This window comes from Zea mays, chromosome 10 (genome assembly GCF_902167145.1).
Source record: "Zea mays cultivar B73 chromosome 10, Zm-B73-REFERENCE-NAM-5.0, whole genome shotgun sequence".
Classification (NCBI taxonomy): Eukaryota; Viridiplantae; Streptophyta; class Magnoliopsida; order Poales; family Poaceae; genus Zea; species Zea mays.
In genome coordinates, this window is record NC_050105.1 from 50678836 (window position 1) to 50687722 (window position 8887).

General features: G+C 40.8%; 1 long non-coding RNA gene across 1 annotated transcript; it reads left to right on the forward strand.

Moving 5' to 3' along the window:
* Positions 1-6372: 6372 nt before the first annotated feature.
* Positions 6373-8613, forward strand: LOC103641074 (uncharacterized). Its single transcript, XR_560064.2, has 2 exons — positions 6373-6705; positions 8308-8613. It is a non-coding gene; the product is annotated as an uncharacterized lncRNA (long non-coding RNA).
* Positions 8614-8887: the final 274 nt, after the last annotated feature.

Consider the following 8887-nt stretch of genomic DNA (forward strand, 5'->3'; position numbering starts at 1 on the left):
AGCCACTTCAAAATAGTAGTAATAAGTGGCGACGGTGTACCAAAAGGAATGGCTGCAACTGTGACACCAAAAGGCATGCATCCCTCTCTTTGCAACTCAACATGCTTGCTAGCACTGAAAATCTGTGAAACTGTCTATGTTTGGTGCCCTTTAAACCTTGATATCAAGAATAACATATGACTGTCATAGAAGCAAATAACTGATGAATTCTCTATTAGCAAAAGCACAACATTATCAAACACCAACACTAGCTTTAGCAGATTCAGTTAAAAGAGAGCAAATATTACAACAGAGTGACTTGCAGCATTTCATTCCTCTGGCTTCAGAAACACTTAATTAATAAACAAGGAAACAACAAGTTTATAAACAGAGACTCCAAAAACTACAAATAAAGAGATTCAAAAACATGCCAATTTCCCCTAATTTCCAAGAGTTCACTTAAAGAAATTTTACAGTCTTCCACAGTTGAAAATTGGCAGCTCAATTTAGCCTGTAGAGATGACTGATGATATTCGCCCGCAACTCTACGTTCTAATAACTTCACCATGCATGACCTACCATCTGAGTAACGACTCTACTAATATTTGAATAGTTTGAATAGCACGAGAAATAGCACATTTAATATTCCTGTTTTCCTGCTTTATATGCACATTTCAAGAATTTACAAGTGATACTACAAGGTTTAATTTGTCCATGTTACTCACGATAACTGCATACCAAGGGCTTCTATTTGCATAAATAAATGTTATTCCGTGCAACCCACAATAGGCAAATTTTAAACTCAAACCACATAATACAACTATGATTTTCATCAAGGGAAAATTATACAGCTAAGCAAACATGTTGGGTTAGCCATTTCTAAGCACAAATCAATTATATTATCGTATTGTTCATTAATTTTGAATTAAGACAAATATTGTATGGCTGCCTTAAACCATTCAGGAAATAAACATTGCATGATTAAGCATAAGCAAACCATGAAGAGTAAGAAGTAGCACACAGCTGCACATTATATCATTTATGTAACACGTAACGATAGATGTCCTGTATTTTTCACCTTTATCAATGACACACCACCTTCACATAAGCTATGTCTTTGGACAGGACTATTTAGAACTGTGAAACAAAACTATAAGCATGCAATCTGTACATATCCATGGCAACAGATATCTTAAATTCAATTTGATACTTGAGATCACTTCATTCTTTATACCTACAACCCCAAACAAAGCCATTTAAAACAATAATACATCTCAATGTAAATGTACGGAAATCATTATTCATTTCGGGGTAATTTTCAAACATCGTTTTCATGGTCAGGCTAACCATAAAAAATCGCTTTCAAACAGCACATGAAATGGACATAACCTATGGTGGATACTAAGAGAACATAAGCTTTACCCTTAATGATATGACCACAAACAGTTTCACGCACCAGAATAAAGATAATGGACACATTTCAGTTGAGCACCACTTGAAATGAACAAGTAATTCAAGCTAGCATATTCTAGCAACCTTTTACAGTAACACCACCACTAACTACTGAAGGTTGGTTGTTCAAACCAATCCAGGCCAGTAATATAGAACATTGTGCAGGAACACCTTATTGTGCGATTCAGGAAAATGTTGTCACTCGTATCAGTGATTAGGCTTGAGGCTTATCCGAAGCTACAACAACGCAAGACTGTTCCAGAGAAATTTCACGCCTATCAAACAAGTCGCGCAGTCTCTATAGAAGGAAGCCTGAAAGAAAGAAAAAAAACCGGAGCTGACGATCCATCAGCCTATTTTCAGTATTCAGTTAAACCTTTCACGCCTAAAATTTCAGTAGAACCAACAGGTTGTGTAGGACTCGTACCCTGGACCAGGAGGTGGGTGCTCTCACGTACGGTTTCGCCCTTCTATAATCTAGTGGTAGGGAATCCACGATCACAATGTCTTCCTTAAACGACTCCTTGAAGTGGTTGACGTCGAATATATCTCTAAACTCGCTATACATCATCATAAAAAAACAAAACAAATACTGCCCGTCAGTCTACCTGCAGTTTCTTAATGTTGATTCCAGAACAGCTAGATAGAGTTAACTGACCTTGGGTCGGTCCAGAATGACTGATGATCAAGAGTAGGGATCACCTCGCGGAGCCGCCATGGCAGCCGCGCGGAAGGGGGACGGGCCGGAGACGGGCAAGGATGGGAGCGAGACGTGGCGGAGGTCCACCTCGCTGAAGGTGAAGACGGGCCGTCACCTTAACCCCAGCGGCGAGGGAGCGTTGACGCGGTCCGGCGGTGCGGGTTCGGAGGTCCGGCGGCGCGGGTCCGGCGGCGGCGGCGTGGAGGGGATGAGAGTGTGTGAGAGAGTGAGAGTCTGAGAGACGGTGAGATAGACCAGTCCTTAGGGTTTTGTTTTTTTTAGTTAAGTTCGACGGTTTCCTGCTAGCCCACGAACTTAAATTAAAAACGTGGGTACCCACGTTCTTCGTCCAACTCATGAACTTAACTCAAATAAGAACGTCGGTACCCACGTTCTTAGTTTGCCCCACGAACTTTTATCAGTTTCTTGTAGTGTATGGGAGGACGACCACAAGGGTATTGGGGTCGTGCTGCAACCCTAGGATGCGTCCCTAATGGACCCAACTTGATACACGACCCATTGGGCCAAAATAGGGTCACGCAGCACCATGGCCAAAAAAGGCAGGAAATGTCTCGGTAAGGAAACAATGATTACGGTGGCCTTAGAACAGATATGACTATAATTTCGGATCCATATGAAAGTAGACTTGATAAGCTTTCCATGTTGTGCTTGAACATTCCAATCCGAGCCCGCATGTGACCGTGGTGACCGTCACAAGTTGGTGTTCTTCTGCAGTCCGAATCCAGCATGTTCAAATCTTTTTCCCTTTCGGTCTTCTCCCTGGTTCCTAAGAAAAACAAGAGTGCACGGGTCTCCATGGTATAAATATGATGGACATGCACTCAAGAGTGTAATCACCTGATGGTTGAGTTGACGAGCACGAGCGCGAGTAATGGGACCAGAAGTAATGGGACCAGAAATTGGTACTTGTATTAGCATAAATGTATCAGTAGTGTGGATGTCTTCATCACCCAATGAATCCTCAACCCCTAAAGACAGAATCCTGATCTCTAAAGCATGGACTGACGACGAAATGCTGATCTCTAAAGCATAAGACGAAGATAAACCAACGATTTCTAAAAAGCATGAGATGAAGACTTTGAGTGGATTATTTTCAGTATTCCACTCAAAGCTCGGGGGCTACACCCAATGCATCCTCAACCCCTAAGGACAAAATGTTGATCTCCAAAGCATAAGCTGGTAACCGAGCACTAATTCCTGAAGTATAAAGTGAAGACCGTTGAAAGAGCTGAAGAAGGATAGCAGAAGTTTGTTTTTACCGGATTGATTAGAGTTCAGAAGCAATAATTCGACAGGTGCACTTTCAGAGCATCCACGATCTAAAATCAAAACTGCAAGCTGGACCTAAAATCTTTGGGCCGATTGTTTCAAAATCAACTCAAAGATTGGGGGCTTGTGGGGGACAGATATCCCCTGGGTCCACTAGAAGGCTAGAAGGCCTCGCGAAAGACTCTGGGCCCATTACTTCGCAAGGCCATCCCTTTGTGGGCCAGGGGAGGAATCACTGGCTGAATGGATCGACGCAAGATTGGACAGACTCAAGCCGAGACGACTCCTTGGGTTTAAACATTATCCGCAGCATTGATCCGATTCTCCCGCGCAGCGCCCTCAGACGTCGGAACTAAACGAGGATAAGTCGGCAGGATAATAGGAAGATAAGTTCGGTCGGTTCACTATTACTTAGGAGCACATAGTTATCATACCCGCATGTAACGCCCCACGACCGAGTATATAAGGCCTAGGGGGCACCCCATCAAAAGACAGGTCAATCATTAGCCATCTACTCCATTCTCTAGCATCCTTCGAACTAGAAAATCCCCCTGTAATCTCACCACATAAAGATCCACACCAGGAAGTAGGGTGTTACGCCTCTCCAAGCGGCCCGAACCTGTATAAAATTGTCCATCGTCTCTCATGCGCCTAGCACGAACCATCGAGCTATAGTAGGTAACACCGTCCTACCCAAAAGCACCTCGAGGAGTAACCCCGAGTGTGCGGTCGGGTCCCAAACACCGACAGTCATTACACAAACGCGGTTGTCACGGTCTCGCAAGACTCTCGCCCCACTCGGTACAATTACAACGGCTCGCGCAAGAGCCAAGGGGTTGTGTGGTTTATCTAAACTCACTCAACTAATTAGGGTTCATCTAGAGCAAGCGCTAAAGCGGTCTAACTAACCTAAGCACTTTGCAAAGCACCTACGCTAATCACCAAGTGATTCTATTAAGCACTTGGGTGTAAGAGCACTTGGGAATATCTAATATATGCCTTGGTATGTCTCTTGGGCTCACACACTTGAAAATGGCCGGTTGGGGGTGTATTTATAGCCCCCAACACAAAACTAGTCGTTGGAGAAAAGTTGTGCTCTCTGCGGCACACCAGACAGTCCGGTACTGCACCGGACAGTCCAGTGCCCCCTGTTCGGTGCGCCTAGCCGTTGGCCTGACACCACAGGTGACCGTTGGCACTGCAGACTTTTCACACCGGACAGTCCGGACTCCACACCGGACAGACCGGTGGTCTTCTCTCCACAGTGGCACCTGGAACTAGCTATTAAGGTTCCTGTTCCTGGTGCACCAGACAGTCCAGCATGTGGCACCAGACAGTCCGGTGCTCCTCGCATAGACAGTCTGCAGGCAACACTTCTTTCTTCTTTTGGACTTCACTTGATCCTCATAATGTCTTCTTTTAAGGTGGTACTTTCCTCAATGTCTTGGTCCAAGTTACTTTAGCATCCGGTGAACTACAAAGACAAACACTAGCAAACACATTAGTTCACATGTTGTGTTAATCATCAAACACCAAAACTCATTTAGCCAAATGGCCCGGGGTCTATTTTTCTTATGATCTCTGCCTTTTTTGGTGATTGATGACAACACAACCAAAGCAAGCAAATATAACAAACATTTGAATGAAAATGTGCAATCTACTTGCTAGAATGCATGTTTGTCCCCACAATGTGATATTATGGACTTAAGCATCTCCTATCTCCATAATTCACTTAGAGCAACTCCAAAAGAATGCTAAAAATATTTCCTTAAAAATGATTATTAGGGGTACTCTAAAAAATCTTAGGAGCAAAATATAGTGTGTACTCCAACAGTTTCCTTAAATAAAGTCTAAAAAGCTTAAAAATTAAAAAAAATCCTCCATCTAGCTCTACATTGATGCATGCGGCACAATAAAAATACGAGAGCCAGCATGCACATGGATTGGGGAGGTACAAATCACGTGAAAATATGAGGGATGAGAGCAAGCGAACGAGGGACGTGGATTTTTTGGGAAAAGAATGAGGGAGCTATTGGAGCAAAGAAAATCTTTTTTCCTCCCTAATATCTGTTTTTGGGATTGGTTTACATCTTCTATTGGAGTTGCTCTTACTTCCTATTTCAGACCAAAGAACCAAAACCACTTGAAGAAATAAAATTTTGAAATTGTGGTGTTTGGTGTTTGATACAGTTTTCATTGCTTTGGTCACTAAACTTCTCCCCCTTTGGCATCAACCACCAAAAAGGAAGACATTAAAAGCATGTAGGTAGCAAATAAGACTTGCCCTCATAATGGATTTGTCAATTGATACCAATTGTAGGATACCAATTGAAACACCAAATTGTTACTCCCTCTAAATGAGTGTTCTCTTTAGAAAGAAATTTCTCCCCTTTTTAGAGACGAAGAAATACTCCCTTGATAGAGATCTTCTACTTAGAAAAAAGTATGTGAAAATAAAGGTGCAAGACATGATTTAATTAGACTAACTTCCTTATGCATAGGTAACAAAATATGATTTAACCACTTATGCATGTATAGCAACATGGAAGTATAAGATATGAAATATAGTCTAACCAAATGCTGGAGAAGACATGTAAGGGCACGTTTGGTTGGAGAGTCAACTAGAACGGAACGGTTCTATTCTAATTTCTAAGAATGAAGCCGCTCCATTCTATGTTTGGTTGGTAGAATAGAGTTGTTCTATTTTTTGTTTGGTTGGAGAGCACATCAGAGCGGAGCCGTTATGTTCTGTGTTTGGTTGGAGAATGCAGAATGACATGATCTGAATGCAAAACTGCACACAACTCATGTAAACGGCTCATGCAAACCAAACAAAACTGAAAACCGCTCATCCAAACCTACAATGTAGGGACCAAAGTTCATCACCACAAATTTCCTTATGCAAATGTGCAACATCTCATAATGCATGAGTTCATATTACCATGATACATAACTATAGTTCAACCATACAAATAAAAGACACATGTCCAAATAAAAGATACATAGTTCATCACCAGTGTAACCATATTTCATCCAACCACCATGATACATGAGTTCATAACACCATGACAAAACATAGTTCATATAGCCATAGTTCTAATCATGACCCACAAACTAGAAGTTCTCACTAACGAAACTTGAAAACCATGATATCTTCCAATCGAATGGTAGATTCACGAAAGCATGAGCATCATTAGGATGTCTAACCAAGTGCTGATAGTACTGAGACTTGTGGTTAAGCTGAAAACCTGGGAGACTGTCCACTGCTTCAAACAAACCATCTGGTAAAGCACTGCTTGCTTTCTCGATTGTCTTTGTTAGCCTTTCGCTGCCACGATCAAATGCTTCAACCAAGCTATCAGTCTTTCTTCTACTATCATCAATAGGCTTGGCTCTCTTAGCTGTCCTAGCTGAAGAAGATATATCATCATTGACAACACTTTTATCAATCCCATGACTCATCCACTCACTTTCTGCATTGCCATCAGCCCCATTGTTCACCCCCTCAATCTCAAGTGATTCATTAGAGCTCTTTGCATACTAACCAGTAGCAACACTATTGTCAAAGATTGTAGCTAGAAAACCATAGTATGGAAGAGGCTTATTCAAATATTCATCATCAGCCTTGTTTTTCGATCCTAACAGTGAGTGCAACACTTATTAAAAATAAAAGGATATAAGTTATTTCTATGTTTAAGATAATACTATAATAAAAGCATATAAAGAACATATAAACCATATGTACCCAAACTACATATAAAGAACTTATTTCAGATTCATATGATTATACTTATTTCAGAATAGTAGCCCCTTTAGTGGTTTCAGTTGTAGTGCTTAATTGAAGCCTAATTTCAACAAGTCATCTACACATGTGCCATTGAAATATATTCTAATCCACTGAGGCCACATGTGTACTAGCAGACATGAACATGATCAGAAGTGTTTAGACTATGTACACACTAAAATATCAAATACAAAGGGATAGTAAAATTCATACCGCCATATGTTCTTTGTAGTGCTCATGATCTAGAGAAACAATAAATTCATTTTCATCCCAAAGTGCAGCACTCAAATTCTTAAGATACTTGATCCTAGTTTACTTCTTCCATGTCTTCAAGTGATTAGCAACTTGATCATCTGTCCTCGTGAGCTTAAAATGGTCATTGAGAGCCTTAGCACAAGCATTGAGATGAACTTTCTTAAACCCAATGGAGGTCTTAGTGCCTTCAGCAACAATGTTGCTAAGAAAGGTGAGCACAAATGTGGATTGAGTTGGTGTCCATTGACATAGTCCACCACCAACTTTTGCACTGCTTACCTCCTTGTCCATGACCTACACATCCATACAAATAAAAGATAGATGTCCATACAAAATAAAAGATACATTACAACTTTTAGCAACATACATGTCCAAATTTCATTAAGATATATGTCCATACGAACAAAATATACATGTCCATACAAATAAAAGATACATGTTCATACAAATAAATGCTACATGTCCATACAAACGATAGAGACATTGGAAAATACATAGCAATCAAATAGTGTTTGCATGATAGTCTTCCCACATAGCATTGGCAAGTTCTTGCCTGAAGTTAACCATAATACCATGCTCTATTGCTTATCCATGCGAAGATATTTGATGATTAATGGTAGGCAATTCCTCACTCTCAGGAATGATAAAGTCATCACCTCCATCTTGTAAACCCAATTGTGAATAATACAACAAGCAACCACAATTTCTACTTGTGTAGAGAAGGGGAAGAACGGTATAGCATCATCAAGAATTTTAAATCTTCTTTTCAATGAACCAAATGCCCGCTCTACTGAAACTCTTAGAGATGAATGCCTATGATTGAATAATTCTTTATCATTTTGCACAGGATTATTTCCCCACTCGTTCAAGTGGTATCGTACACCATGAAAAGGGGGCATAAATCCAGGTTTAGCTCCATATCCGGCATCGACTAGGTAGAACTTTCCTATCACGCAAGGGATATGTATGTGAGCTACACTAGGTATTATATTTCATGACTAAAGTAATGAGCTACACAAGTTGTATTTACCTTTAGGCACACAAAGACCATTTTCTCTTTCTAAAGCATCACGTAAGACTAGGGCATCATGAGCTGTCCCCTCCCAACCAGCCAAGACAAATGTGAATCGAAGATTAAAATCTATTGTTGTCATGACATTTTGAGTAGCATAACTCTTTCTACCACGAAAGGAAGCCTCCATGTGTTTAGGAATAGATGCTCGCACATGTGTGTCATCTATTGCACCAATACAATCATATTATTCCATTAGAATGCAAAAAATATAAGCAATGATAATATGAATTCCACCCTTAAAATGAAGGGAATATACGGTAGCCTCACACCTTAAAGTAAGGATCCCATCTTGGGTTCCCTGCAATTTTAGCTGGAGTTGATGTAGATGGTGGCCTAATAAACTCCTTTCGTA